Here is a 16,037-nt window from a genome sequence, read left to right as displayed (position 1 = left end):
AAGACCACATATTCCATTAATGATTCCATTTATATAAAATGTCCACAAAAGGCCAATCTATAGAGATGGAAACCGGTAGGTAGGAGCAGGGAATGAGTACAAATAGGCATTGGGGATCTTTTTAGAGTTATAGAAATGTTCTAAAAGTAAGGATGGTTGCACCAGTCTGTAAAATTACAAAAAAAAAAAAAAAAAAGGTATAAAGACAAGCATTCAGTCCTTCCTATCTTAGGTTGCCAAGTGAGGACATGACGGTTTTTCTATAGCTACTTCAGGCCCAGAAGGAGAAAGCCAGCTGACCAGGAGCCATGACATTGTTGAGCTGAGAAATTAGCCAATCCTGGAACAGCCCTACTCTGAATCCCTTTAATTAATGTGAAATCCAAACAAAACAAAACAAAAAGTCCTCACTGTTTACATATGCTGTTTTTTACTTAGGAATTTGTGTACTTGAAGCCAAAAGCATTGTAACTGATGGAGACAACAAAATACAGTCACAAGAGTCTATTCGGTGGTATGTTTTGACTCAGATATACATTAAACTTTGGAGGAAGAAAGAATTTTGAAAATATGCCTTTTTAGTGAGAGATATATATATATATGTTTAGAGGATCCCTGGTGGCACAATGGTTAAGCATGGGGCTGCTAACCAAAAGGTTGGTGGTTAGAACCCACCAGCCGCTCTGAAGGAGAAAAAAACTAGCAGTCTGCTCCCATAAAGATTACAGCCTGACTTTGAGAGATCGGGAACTCTTATGCACTGCTGGTGGGAATGCAAAATGAAACAACCATTTTGGAAAACTGCGGTGCTTCCTTAGAAAGCTAGAAATAGAAATACCACGTGATTCAGCAATCCCACTCCTAGGAATACATCCTAGAGAAATAAGAGTCATCACACAAATAGACATATGCACACCCACGTTCACTGCACCATTGTTCACAATAGCAAAAAGATGGAAACAACCTAGATGTCCATCAAGAGATGAATGGATAAATAAACTACGGTACATACACACAATGGGGTATTATGCAACGATAAAGAACAATGATGAATCTGCGAAGCATCTCATAACATGGATGAATCTGGAGGGCATTATGCTGAGTGAAATAAGTCAATCACAAAAGGACAAATATTATATAAGACCAATACTGTAAAAACTCATGAAAAGGTTTACACACAAAAAGAAACAATCTTTGATGGTTGGCGGGGGGGTGGAAAAATACTAAATAGATGAGTGTTAACTTTGGTGAAGGGTAAGACAGTACACAATACTGGGGAAGCCAGCAAACTTGTACAAGGCAAGGTCATGGAAGCGCCATCCAAACTCCTTGAGGGACCAAATTGCTAGGCTCAGGGCTGTGGGGACCATGGTCTCGGGGAACATCTAGCTCAATCGGCATAATGTAGTTTATAAAGAAAATGTTCTACAGTCAACTTTGGTGAGTCGCATCTGGGGTCTTAAAAGCCTGTGAGCAGCCATCTAAGATGCGCCACTGGTCTCACCCCTTCGGGAGCAAAGGAGAACAAAGAAAACTAAAGACACAGGCGAAAATTAGTCCAAATGACTAATGCACCACATCTACCATGGCCTCTACCAGTCTGAGTCCAGTACAACTAGATGGTGCCTACCTACCACCACTGAATGTTCTGACAGGGATCATAATAGAGGGTCCCGGACAGAGCTGGAGAAAAATGTAGAACAAAATTCTAACTCACAAAAAAAGGCCAGACTTACTGGCCCAACAGAGACTGGAGAAACCTGAGAGTATGACCCCTAGACACTCTTTTGACTCAGTACTGAAGTCACTCCTGAGGTTTACCCTTCAGTCAAAGATCAGACAGGCCCAAAAAACAAAACGGACTAAAGGGGCACAATAGCCCAGGAGCAAGGACCAGAAGACAGGAGGGGACGGGAAAACTGGTAATAAAAAAAAAATAAAAAAAAAACTGGTAATAGGGAAGCCAAAATAAAGAAGGGAGAGTGTTGACATGTCATGGGGTTGTTAACCAATGTCATAAAACAATATGTATACTAACTGTTCAATGAGAAACTAGTTTGTTCTGTAAACCTTCATCTGAAGTACAATAAAAAAATAAATAAAAAGGTTACACCCTTAGAAACCTTATGGGGCAATTCTACTCTGTCCTATAAGGTCCCTATGAGTCAGAATCGACTCAATGGTACCCAACAACATGCATGTTTAGCATTTCTAGCTAGGTTGCATATAGTATTATACATGATAAGGTACATTTAAAATGATACCAATTATTTATTCTATACTAAAAGCATATTTCGAAAAACCATATTTCAACTTAAGATTAAACTAACACTTGCTGCCACTCCAGCCTTATGCCCCACCCATTCCTCTCTAGCATCAACACGAATCAAATGGCTTAAGCCTCCCAAACACATTCCAGTTATCTCCCCACTTTGTCTCATACCTTCATGTTTTTGCACATCACATTTTGTATATCTAGAATGTTTTTCCTTTCTTTGACTACATGTCAAAATGTTATGCATCTTTAAATCTCAACTCAGGAAAGTCTTCTCTGACCTCAGTAGATTATCACTCCTTCTCCTGCTTTAATTCTATTTGTACATACCCTATCATCATCTATATCACATTATCCTGGAATTTGTTTTATTATTACTATCGTCTGTATTGTAGATGGCAAAGAGTTTGAAGTTAAAAGACAGCTCTATCTTATAGTTGGGTGACTTTGGACAAATCACTTTACTTCTGAGTCTCAATTTCTTCTTCTGTAAAATAAACAGGTATCATCGTCTCATCTCTCCCTCTCTTAGGCTACTACTGAGGCTTAACTAAGATAATATACATGGAGGCATTTTATGAATTATAAAGTACTGGCAACTTTTAATTTAAATAGGTGAGTTTTTTTTTTTTTAAGATATGTAATACTAATAAGGAGAAAAATGTGATCTTTCACCATTCCACCAAAACTGCTCTTGACAAGTCTACCAATGAGCACTGACCCCCAAAATGCCTAAACTCGAAGGCCATTCTCAATTCTCATCCTTACTCAAGCTATCCACAGCATTTTGCATAGCTTACCTTGCCTCTTCACTAGCTTCCACCTCAGGGGTAGCCCCTTTCTCATTACTTTTTACTTTCCACTTCTAAATCTGAACTCCCCGAGGCTTACTACCTACATCTCTTTTCTGTCTATACTCACTCCCTTGGTGATCTCTTCTAGTCTGACTGCTTTAAATAGCATTAATTTTCTTCCAACTCACAATTTCTTCTCTCTAGACTTCTTCCTCGAAGACCAGAATTGTGCATCAAACTGCCTGTTATGAATTAAATTATGTCCTCCCAAAATGTGAGTCAACTTGGCTAGGCCGTGATTCCCAATATTGTGTGGTTGTCCACCATTTTGTGATCTGAAGTGATTTTCCTATGTGGTGTAAATCATAACCTCTATGATGTTATGAGGCAGGATTAGAGGCAGTTGTGTTAATGAGACAGGGCTCAATCTACAGGATTAGATTGTATCTTGAGTTAATCTCTTTTGAGATATAACAAGAAAATCAAGCAGAGGAGAGGAGGACCTCATGCCACCACAAAGAAAGAACCAGGTGCAGACCATGTTCTTTAAACCCAGGGTCTCTGCGCTGAGAAGCTCCTAGACCAGGCAAAGATTGATGACAAGGACCTTCCCCCAGAGTAAACAGAGACAGAAAGCCTTCCCCTGGAGCTGGCTCCCTGACTTCAGACTTCTAGCTTCCTAAACTATGAGAGAATAAACTTCTCTTTGTTAAGGTCATTCACTTGTGATATTTCTATCAGAGCAGCACTAGGTAACTAAGATGCTGCCTAAACCAAGAAAATCAAACCCATTGCCATCAAGTCAATTCTAACTCATAGTGACCATATAGGACAAAGTAGACTGCCTCATGGGGTTTCCAAGGCTGTAATCTTTCTGGAAGCACACTGCTACGTCCTTCTCCCATGAAGTACCTGGGTTTGAACTGCCAACCTTTCAGTTAGGAGCTGAGTGCTTAACCACTGCACCACCAGAATTCCATCAAACTGCCTAGATGCCTAAAAAGTATCATCATCTTAACATGTATGAACCTAGGTTCCTGGGCTCCCCACCCCAAGCGTGCTCCTCATCGCCAGTCATGATCATTCAGTCCTTGCAGGTGCTCATGCCAAAAACCTGAGGATCATACTTGACTCCTTTCTTTTCCTCATTCTTCCCATCCAATCTACCAGCAAATCCTCCAACCTTAACTCTAAAATATATTCAGAATTTAACTATTTGTCACTACCTCCATGCTACTTTTATCCTTGTCCAAGCCACTATCGCCTCTCCTTTGAATACCAGAAATAGTCTCCTAAGTGGTCTCCCTAGTTTCTACCTTTGCCCACTGTATTGATTTCCTTGGACTGCCATAACAGAACACTACAAAATAGGTGGCTTATAAGGACAGAAATTTACTCTCTCACAGTTCTGAAGGCTAGAAGTTTGAAATCAGGGTGGCCACGTGGACATGTTCTCTCTGAAAGCTCTAGGGAAATATATATACTTTCTCTTCCTCCCAGTTCCTTGTAGCTCCAGACATTGCTTGCCTTGAAGCTACAACATAACACCACTGTCATCATGACATGGTCGTCTTCCCTCTGTCTGTCTGTCTGTCTGTCTGTGTCTGTTCTCCTCTTTCATAAGGACACCACTCAGATCGAATTAGGATCCACTCTACTCCAGTATGATTTCATGTTAACTGATAACATCTTCAAACACCCTATTTCCAAATAAGGTCACCTTCACAGGTACCAGGGGTTAGAACTTCAACATGTCTCTTGGGGGGACACAATTCAATCCATAACAACTAGCTTGGTCTGGTTTCAACCCACCAGCCAGAGTTATCCTGTTAAAACATTAGTTTTATCAGACTATTCATTGTTTAAAAGCCTTCAATGGCATCCAGTCTCCTTCAGTGAAAAATTCAAAGTCCTTGCAATATCCTTCAAGGTCCTGTGTGATCTGCTCCCAGCTCCCGCATTTCCATTTCCACTCAGGCTTCATCTCTTACTACTTGTCCGCCATTTAATTGTGCTTTAAGTGAAAGTTTATAAATCAAACCAGTCTCTCATACAAAAGGTTATACACACCTTGCTATACAGTCTTAGCTGCTCTCCCCCAAATGGGACAGCACACTCCTCCTCTCTACCCTCTATTCCCTATGTCCATTCAGCCAGCTCCAGTCCCCCTCTTCCTTCTCATCTCTCCTCCACACAGGAGCTGCCCACACAGTCTCATGTGTCTAATTGAGTCAAGAACCTTACTTCTTACCAATATCATTATCTTAGAGTCTAGTCCAATCCCTTAGACTACAGGAATTTTTATTTATTTTGCTCACTACTGTATTCTCAGTGCCTAAAACCACGTCTGGCACATAGAAGGCCCTAAGTAAATATTATTTAAAAGAATGAATGATCAAAGTAGACTCCCTAGGTTGTTGATAAACATACCTGTGGACACCTCTAACTTCAACAATAAGAAGCAGAAATATCAACAGAGTTCTTAAGGGATGGCTGACATTAAAAAATCAGCAAATTTGAGACTACAAAGAAGAGATCAAAGTAAATCTGGAAACACAAAAAAGGACCTAAAGAAACTCATAGCCAATAAATAAATAAATACAAATGGTACCCAGAATATAATACAACTTTTAGGTAATCACCCACTTCCCAGACTTATCATAAAGTTGAAAGTTAAATAACTGGTTTTTATTTATAGATAAGGTGCTTCTAGAAGGCACAGCTGAATATTTTTATTTTCTTCCTACAGTATTTCAGTCTTTCACATGAAAATTCAAATCAACATAGTTCTTGCATTTGAATCATTTCTAACTACAAGTTTTAATAACATTTTGTGATGACACAAAATGATAACTTGAACAAGTTAAAACAAAAGACTATGTTCGGGTGTTTCCTCCAGTTATCAGCAGTACCCGTATGTAAAGTTTATTGTGAATGCTTTAGTAGATTTTTCTGGTTCCAGTAATTTAAATTCACCCAAGTCAAGCAGCTTCAGATAACTAAGAGTATAAAATAATAAAGTTATTAAGTACGTTGTTGTTGTTGTCAGGTGTCGTTGAGTTGGTTGCAACTCATAGTGACCCTATGCACTGTTGAATGAAACACTGCCTGGTCCTGTGCCATCCTCATGATACTTGTTATACTTGAGCCCATTATTGCAGCCACTGTGTCAATTCATTTCGTTGAGGGTCTTCCTTTTTTTTGCTGACCTTCTACTTTACCAAGCATGATGCCCCTGGAGAAGAACATCATGCTTGGTAAAGTAGAGGGTCAGCAAAAAAGAGGAAGACCCTCAATGAGATGGAGTGCAACACAGTGGCTGCCAACGACAGGCTCAAATGTAGCAATGATTGTGTGGGTGGCACAGGACCCGGCAGTATTTCATTCTGTTGTACATGGAGTCACTAAGAGTTAGAACTGAACAATAACAACATATTAGAATTGCTATCTTAATAACATATAATCTGATCATTAAAATTGATGTTTTCCACAAACAAAAAGTTTTAGATACAACTTTTTATTTAAAAAAAAAAAAAAGATGTTTCTCTAATTTAATAGTAATTCCACATTTTTCTTCTTAACTCTATCATTTCTAGTCAAATATCTGCTAGTAAGTTACAGGTGATAAAAAGCAATATCTTAGTATTCCTATCAGAAACTTCTTGAAGATAAAATGAATACAATCTTCCTTGAGCTAAATACTCAGAGAAGGCACTGCATCTTGCTAAATTATAGATCTAGAAAATGAAAATCCAGGACTTTAAATTTCATTTCAGAATGAAATGCCATTCTTCTAAGTGCCTTGTAGTAACTAGGAGGTCTTTATTTAAATAAAGCTCGTTCTATAAAAACTATTATCAGAAAACCCACTATACTTCTTGATTTCACCATCAAGAAACCACTGAGCCATCACTTCATATTTTAGCTGAAAAGCAATGAATAAATTTTTAAAACTATGTCTAAGTCAACTCATCATTGATAGTATTGAAAATAGAAAATTTCAATAAAACAATTCTAGCAAGTTGCCTTTATCTCAATTTACAGATATTCCTGTAAGGAAATGGAAGGGCCACATATTCCAAGATACGGCTACCACATTCAACAACATGCTTATACATAGCAAGGCTTAAAAAATGTTTGTTGAAGTAAATCATACTTCATTGGCTAAAATAATTGAATAGAATGTATTCTCCAAGAAAAACATATTTAAATATGTACAACCACCTGCCCAAATTAACTTTAAATATTTTAGTGAAAATTTTTGGCTTATATGGCTTGAAGGAAACCCTAGTGGCATAGTGGTTAATTGCTACAGCTGTTAACCAAGAGGTTGGCAGCTTAAATCCACCAGGTACTCCTTGGAAACTCTATGGGGCAGCTCTACTGTGTCCTATAGGGTCGCTATGAGTTGGAATCGACTCGTGGGTTTTTTGGTATGACTTGAAACTTTTAACAGTCATCTCAGAAAGCTAAAAGTATTAAAGTCACTAATTCATTGTAAAAGCTAATAATGGTATCTTTTATTACATATTTACAGGTGTTAAGCCCTCTGTTTTTTCTTGCAGATGCTTAGAAAATATATTCCCCACAACAACCTATGAGGTAGGTGCTACGATCTCCACATTACAAATGAGGAAACTAAGACCCAAAGAAGTCAAGTAACCAGTTAGCAATTATGGCAGTTAGTAATCACTTGAGGCATGGCATGTAGGACGCATGCCCTGGGCGGCGCTTGAGGAGGGGCACTAATGAGCAGTTGTTATTGGCCATAGCAGTTTCATCACCAGCTGTGAGAGATCATTCAGTAATTTTCAACTAATTGCCATAGGCGCTATTTTCCGTAAATAGGCCCCTGGCTGGAGTTCAAACCCAGATCTGTTTCCTTCCAAAGCTGATTTCTAAAACTCTGAGCCCAACTCTGGGTAACCGTCATTAGAACAAATTCAAACACAATCACTTCAGACATTTCTAGGTGAAACACTTGTTAAGAAATAACACTGTACTCTCCGCCCCCAAAAAATCATTCCAGCAGATAAAATTTTGTGGAGAACGTTTAAGGGAATCTGATATTTCCATATAGTACACCTTGACAAAAATATATTTACAGAAAATTTAAAGCATCTTTCCTAAACTAATATTCCTTGAACTAAGCATTCAGACAAATAAATGTAATTATTTCACATTAAGTTTTCCATGCAGTAACTCTTAACTATTCAACAATTAAAAAACAAACTTCACAAGAAAGAATGTACCTGAATTACAGGAGCAATCAATAAATAAAAGAATCTTAAAACTAAATGATTTCTTAAAGTTTATTTAACCAAGCCTTCATTTTATAGATGATAAACTGAAGCCAGGGGAAATTAAGTATCTTACCTGAGTTCAGACAACTAGAAAGAAGCAAATCATACTGCATTTTTACTTCGAGCAGGATAAAAAATATTTCCAATTCCCGATTAACTTCTTTGACTAAACCTTAACAATTTCTCAATTATACTAACATATTAATGATATTCTTCATCTGGAGGATTTAAAACCAGCTGGAACCAGAATCATTTGGAGGATCAAATACTACAAATGAAATCATTTCAAAGCAACTGAAACAAAGAAAACCCTCACTTCCCATGGGAAACAACTGGGAAACAAGAAAGCATGCACCATATCAAAAGAAACTTTTTATACTACTAGCCATATTTATGGGAAATTTTAACTGCTTTCTCATAGAGAGCAACAAAAATTAATCTTAATGACAAGTATAAAAACCTTGATATATACTGCAAAGACTGAACAAATTTACAGAATCTGTTATTATATAGCCCAAGTTTTCATCCTGATAGAACTTATCGTACTTTGTATTGAGTCCCGTGCATTAGAAAATCATTCATTTCTGACCAGTTTTTGATTTTGTTTGCCAAAATGAAGTACTAAAATAAAAAAGAAGCCAACCACAAGAATTTTCTAATATAGAGACACTCATCGTACCGTGATATTTAAAAACAAAAGCAACCATAAATAAAATAGGACATGTGCCTTGATCTGCCAATGTTACATAACTGTCCTTAGTGGCCATGTAATCAGCATTCATTATGTATGCTAACGTTGAATTACACATTGTAAAATTGATAATGTTTCATCACAAGTATCAAGACATCATTCCAAATAAAAAAAGGACTTATAAAAACCAGTTCAAAACAAGGAAATCCAAAGTCATAAATCCCTTTGATCAGATAACATGAGCCCCAGTCCAAAAATGAATTGCTTTTGTAGTATCTAAAAAGAAACATACCTTCTTTAAGGTGGAGTATTCCCAGTGATCAAAATGTAGTAATCCCCATGGTGAAGGCATCATCAAATAACACAACAACAACGTTTAACTTTCAAGTAACTCCAAATGAAGAAGTTTGATAACTTTTCACCCAGGAATGATTTGAGGTTATAACGGCAGTTCCATATTGTCCACTCATAGATCCAGTATGGAGAAAGTCAGTGTTAGAAAGTTCTCCAGCAACTGAATGGTGCTTTCTAGATGCTGATAACAACAGTTAAACCTACACAAATGAAATTAATTAAGGTTAGCTTCCAAGTCATTCAACACACTCGTTTTCTAAAAAGAAGTAACGATAGCCCTTGTAAATTTCAGTAGCACTAGTATACTTCGGTCTTTGAACTGAAAGTTCAGACTGACATAGTTCTAGCACTTGAATCATTTCTAGCTGCAAGTTTAAAATGATAGATGCCACTATACAAAATGATCACTTTAAGAGGTTAAAATAAAAGGCTGTGTTTGGGTGTTTCCCCCAGCTATCAGCCATAGGGTGAGTTTGATATGTCATTTGACTTGTCAAACTGGGGGAAGGTGGTGGGTAGGTCACAGGATGTGAGGAAAGCCTCTAGGATTAGGGTGGGGACACAAAAGAGAGGGAAAGTGGAGAAGGTGACAAATTACCTCGGTATTTGGAACTATCCCATAAAACATACCTGAGGCAATGACCTAAATTTGCATTGTAAAATTCAAGAGGCCTGTCCCACACATTGCCGACATTTAAACACATCATAACAGTTAATTGTACATTTGCCCATCTTTAATAAATCCCCAACTTCTACCTCTAGAATGTCTTTTCTATTAATCAAGAGATGTGACAGGATAAACAACTTTGGTGGTAAAACGGAAAAGTGCTGAAAGAAATTTACTACCTTTATGTAAAGTGGAATGCTTACTAGTTGTTGAGTATTCACCTCATTTGAGCAAGAACCAATCTAGACACACTCTGAAGTTAAGCTACTTAGGAAACAAAGTTAGGGAGTCTCCCTCTGCCTAGAAAACACTCAGAGGGGAGCCCTGGGGAACTGGCGGAATCTCCTCCCCGCAGAAGCAGTAACAGCCATCCCACTTTGGGGCGGGCGGGCGTGGCTGATAGAAACAAAAGGTTAAAACACGACAGGCAAGGCGGGTGGCTAGGTCTGAGGAGCTTCTGGGCTCCAGTTCCTCTTCTATTCCGATTGGGGAGGGTATGTGAAGTGAGAGAGGTGATAAAGGATCACAATGATAGCATGGGTTATTTTGGGTGGGTCGTGGAACTGAAGGGGGCGGACAGGATGGTCGAGTCAAACTAGTGGTCCATCCCCCACTGCCTTCATCCCTGCATCTCTGACAACCTGGAACCTGTGGCTTCCTCCACCCCACCCCACACCACACCACCTCAGCCCAGCCCCAAAGAAAACTTGCTGAACTCTTATCTGTTTTTTGTAACCCTCTTGACCACAAACACAAGGGTCCAATCTCTTACAACCCGAACCTCTTCTGAATTCTATTGTTACAGGTTTTGTATTGTGCGTTGGAGCTGCAGATCGCTCAGCAGACAATTAAGTTATAAAATGCTGAAGAAGGGACCCCCCCCCCCACACACACACACATACATCTATATCTTTTTCTTTTGCATGACCAAGGCCGGGGATCGGATAGGGTGGGACTGGACTTGTCCCCATCAATTTCAGGATTATTTCCATCCGCTATGCACGCAGCTGGGAGAGAGCCAGGCAATGCCCTCTTTAGGTACCCTTCCCTCCTTCCCCCCAGCTCCTCATATAAAGAAGCACAGGAGAGAAATGCCTGCTTGGTTTTTGCCTATTCAAAATAAAAAAAAAAAAGAAAGCAATCTGTGCAAGTTCGCTAAAGAACAAAAGAGAGGAGAATCGGGGAAAGGAGGCACAAACTTAGCAGCCAAACTTTGCCACTGTCTACCCACTGTCCTTCGAAGGGGAGGGAGCAGGGTTAGCTAAGAGGAAGAGAGATAAACAGGACAACAATCCCGACTTACCTTCTTCTCCACTTCTTCGCACTCTTAAGAGACATTTCCCTTGTTGAAGTCCGCAAGGCGCTGAGACACTTTTTTTGTGGCCTGACAGCGGAGAAAGTCGAGGCGGCAAAGTTGCGAGAGGGATATACCCGGCGTCTGGGTGAGAGGGGAGGCGAGAGAGTTCATCAGAGTTCCCCCTTTTGTTCCAAGTCCCAGAGCAGACAAAGAGGCGGCGAGCCGCGGCAGGTTTCTCCCTCTCACCCCTTCTTCCTCTCTCCCTCCCTTCCCCTCCCCGCCCCCTCCCTCTCCCCGAATCTCCCGCCCGGCTTGGGAACCTCGGAGGCGAGCTGGGGCTGCTCAGTCCCCGGCTACGCGCAACTCTGCCCGACCCTGTCCTCCCACTACCACGCTGGAAAGTTTCCCTAGGAGATGCCTGTCCTGGTCCCCTCCCCACCCACCTACCCTTTTACCGCCCCTCTCCCTAACGCGCACAAGTCGACTGGGTGAAATCGCCAAAAATCATTGTTTCCAGAAGATGCACCTCTTTGTTTGCACTTTCCCTGCCAATCAGCGTGAACAATCTACTTTGGCATCGAGTTTCGGTCCGTTTTTCATTATCCCAAGAGACAAAATGCAAAGGGTAGGAGGTCACCCCAGAAGATAAAGTCGCTTACACAATCAGAGGTGGGACACCCGCTAGGCTCTCCATCCCAGTTCCTTCCCTCGGATTCACTCGCACCCCACCCCCAATACATCAAAACAATTCAAAGGGGCTCAAAGTGTTAGAAAACTCTTTTCCTCCACCTACCCCTACCCACGAGGTCCGTTTGGAGAACCCCCTAATCCTCAGGACAAAGCCCAGTTTGGCGTTCGGCCGGGGCCTCCACCCCACGGGGCTACCTGTTGCCGCAGGCGCGGCGCTGCCCGGTCCAGGGTCTCCAAGGGCAGACTCCCATCTCCAGCTTCGCGCCCACCTTCCTAGACCGTGAACTCCCCCTCGTTTCAAACCTCAACAGACGGCAAAGCTCTCAAAGATGACCGTGCTCCCTCGGACCCTGGAGCCAAGCCCTCCACACCCGGCTCACCCCTCCACCACTCTGCTTTGTCTTCATCGCAAAGACCTGATTCGGGGTCCCTGGTCGCCTCCCCATCCTCTACCCACTGGTGCGGGATGTCCCCGCCGAGCATCCCCTCCTAATCCCTCCCCCAAGGACTGGCCCCGGACAAATCAGGTGTCTCCGACCGGGACCAGCTCCGGAGCCGTCCACAAGTCCTCTCCCAGTCGTTCCCCAACCTCCAGAATTGGGGACCCTATTCCCAACTGCGGACCACTACATCATTGGCTATCTGAGAGACTCAGAGCAGCTCTAATTTTCCTTCTACATCTCACTAGAATTGAAGAAGAGGGAAGGCAGGGAGGTGGGGAAAACGCGAGAGACTGGGACCCGCAAGGGGAAGCAGTTTCTAGGGCGAAGGAAAAAAAACATTCCAAAGCAAACGCCCACCCTCCAGGAGGTATCCGGCCCATCGCACACCTTCGCCTCCACCCTCTTTACTTTCCCCATCCAGACTTCGGATCCTTGTGGGTTGGTGAAGTTTGAGGGCAGAGTTGTGGGGTAGAAGAAGGCTTGGAGGGCATGGGAGAAGTTTGCAGGGTTTGGGTAGAGAGGGATGTGCTTGGGGAGGGAGGAGTTATAGGGACAGCAAAGGGCCCCTGCTGGGTCCGGAATGTCCCTGCTGGCGGTCCCTACACTCGCCTGGCGACTCCTCGCCAGATCTCTCCCCTAGAGCAGAACAAAGACGCCGCGAGGAACGCTTGTGTCCTCGCCTCCCCGCGTGCGCACCCCGCCCCGTGCTTCCCTTGCACGAGCCCACGCAGCTCTCGGAAACTTTGCAGCCCAACTTCCTCAAGAGTTAGCACGCGCGGGGCGGGGGCCAGAGAAGGAAACAGGGACAATCGCATCCTGGGGCCAGAGATGCCCTCTTCCCTGTCCTCTCGCTGACGATGAGCACCACCCCTTGCACCGCCGGTCCCAGCCCGGGCGCAGGGCGACCCGCGGTGCTGAGGCAAGAGGAGCACGCGCTTTCCCCGGCTCCCATACGAAAATGTGCTCCTGTAGCTCGGACTCGTGCAGCGCTGGGCAGTGGGGTCACAGGGAAGAGGTGGCAAATAGATTAAAAAGCGGCCGCTGGAAAGGCGGAGGGCGGCGGCTCCTGCTGCTGGGCGAGGCCGAAGGCGCAGGAGCAAGAGCGAGTAAGAGCCGCGCCGGTCCGGCCGAGTTCTTGCGTGTCCGGTCCGGTCCTCTGATCTCTGCGAGCAGCGGCAAGGCCAGAGCTGGGCCTCCGGAAGGTCAAGGAGCCTCCAGGTGTATTGGCCTCCTCACCTGTTGGGAGCCCGGACACCTGCGTGGCCTTTTCAAGGAGCCCTGAGTCTCCCGGGCAGCCACTCGCCTACAAGAAGCTCAGAAGCCTCAGCTTAGGTTAATTAAGAATCCCAACGCACCACAACCAACCACAAAGAGAAAACAGCCCCCACCCACTCCTGTCTGGCACATTTTCCTTTATGTTTAATTATGATGACTTCCAGAATTCTCTTTTTGAGAGAAACCTACCCTCCCCCAGACAAATTCTTCCCTTCCGCTATCCTCAAGGATTCTGCGTGGAAAATAATGAAAAGTCAGCACTTCGAGACAGTGCTATCCCGCTGCCTTTCAAAAGTCAGCGAGCTCATACGTAAACCCACCAAGAGTTTTTAGCTTCTAAGTAACACCCAATACCCCACTTACTGTTAAAAAGTGTACTAATTCAGTCTATTTAAACGTTACCAATCCTTTGAAAATGTTTGTTTCTCTCTCCCTCTTTTTTTTTTTTTTTTTTCCAGAGAATGAGGAGGCAAGGCCATTTGCTGGGTGAAAAGTCAATGTGACGTTACGAAGCATTTTCTCCCTGCCGCTTGTCTCTATGGGTATGACCTACTCACTCGCTACCTTTTAAAAAGTTGCCATAACATTTTTAATAACAATAATAATAAAAAGTTAACATCTAGACTCAAAAATGGGTATATCAGAGCAATGGGCATAAAATTTCAAGTACCCTCTCTGTACTGGCAACGTTGGAGCTCTGTGTGAGCTCCACCCACGTGTCATCAGCTTCCTATTAGCAGGTGAATGGCATCTTACTGCAAGCCTCTGCTCTCTCTGCCTCTTTGCTCAAGGGCTTTGTCTGACTGCCAGACCCCGCTTTGCCAGGGCGGGGGACAGGCTGGAAGTGCCAGGCAGTTAATGCCCATGAGAAGAGCCGTCAACCAATCAAGGATGGGATTTGGTAGAAAAACATCTGGCCTTCCTCCCCACAAGGTGGAACTAAGGTAAGTTGTATTCTACACTGTTTCCCAGAGGTTCCCCATGGGGACTGAGCCTCAGTTGCCCACAGCAGTAACCTACTCTTTAAGGAACCTTGTGTTGGCTTCCTTCCTAACTTGTCTCACTCCCCTAATGGTACTTCCTGGGCTCAAAATCCAAACAAATTACAATTCTTGCATTCAAATGCTGTTCTCAGGGTCAGCTTCTGAAAGAACTCAATCAAAGATACCTCTCATGTTCTTTCTAAAGGGATGGATTGATTCTATTTGGGGAATGAAGGCATAGGACCACATCTTCCCTAGAAAAGGGATTATTTCAGTAAATGGGAAATGTTTGCCTTAGGTGGTTCATTTCCTGTGTGTTTAAAATGAGGTATTTTACAGAATTAGGGATAGGTAGAATCATATTCTTTGTGTGAAAGCTTTGTACATAGATTCATAACAAAAGAAGTTCCTTTAAGTCTAATGGCAGCTAAGATCTATGTAAGAGTAAATATCGTAGAAACACCTTGTAAAAATGAGTTAAAGTAACGTAGAATGCTTTTGTTTGAGCCTGTTATCAGAGTAAAGGAGTATGATACACACATCCCACACTATGCCTCCTATGGCTGTGTTACCTAGTTGGTAGTATTTCTACTGAGAGATCCTATAGGCATTTTCAGCAAACTTCTCACAGCATAAATTGCAATGATTTTTATAAAATAAAACAATAAACCTTATTCTTCTCTTAGCCACCATTATGAATAAGTCATCAAGTGCTCACATAACCATGGATCAAAAATCAACATCCATGGAAGCAGCAGTCAAGAAATCAAATGATGTATTGGACTGGCCAAATCTGCTGCAAGAGACCTCTTTAAAGTTTTTAAAAAACAAAGATCACTTTGATGATTAAGATGCATCTGACCCAAGCCATGATCCTTTCAATCGCCTCATACATACGCAAAAGTTAGACAGTGAAAAAGGAAGACAGAAGAAGAGTTGATGTGTTCAAACTATGATGTTAGCAAAGAATATTGAGTATATCGGGGACTGCCAAAAGAATGAACAATCAGTCTTAGAAGAAATACAATCAGAATGCTCCTTAGAAACAAAGATGGTGAGACTTTGACTGGCTTTCTTTGGACATGTCATCAGGAAAGACCAATCTCTCAAAAAGGACATCATGTCTGCTAAAGCGGAGGGCCAACGAAAATGAGGGAAACTGTCAAAGAGATGGATTGACACAATAGCCGCAACAATGGACTCAAACATACCAGTGATCATGAAGATGGCAGAGCATCGGGTGACATTTCACTTTGTTATACAGA

General features: G+C 42.3%; 1 long non-coding RNA gene across 1 annotated transcript in view; it reads right to left on the bottom strand.

The window, feature by feature from the left end:
- LOC135230698 (uncharacterized) overlaps positions 1-12,081 on the bottom strand; it is a 243,302-nt gene extending 231,221 nt beyond the window's left edge. The window contains exons 1-2 of the long non-coding RNA XR_010321307.1: positions 11,388-12,081; positions 9,356-9,617 (exon numbers count right to left, since the gene is read on the bottom strand). This is a non-coding gene — a long non-coding RNA (uncharacterized LOC135230698). The remainder of the gene's footprint in view (positions 1-9,355; positions 9,618-11,387) is intronic.
- Positions 12,082-16,037: the final 3,956 nt, after the last annotated feature.

The sequence above is a fragment of the Loxodonta africana genome, chromosome 1, assembly GCF_030014295.1.
Source record: "Loxodonta africana isolate mLoxAfr1 chromosome 1, mLoxAfr1.hap2, whole genome shotgun sequence".
NCBI lineage: Eukaryota > Metazoa > Chordata > Mammalia > Proboscidea > Elephantidae > Loxodonta > Loxodonta africana.
Note: the sequence above shows the minus strand (reverse complement) of the source record. Positions and strands in the feature narration are given on the sequence as shown.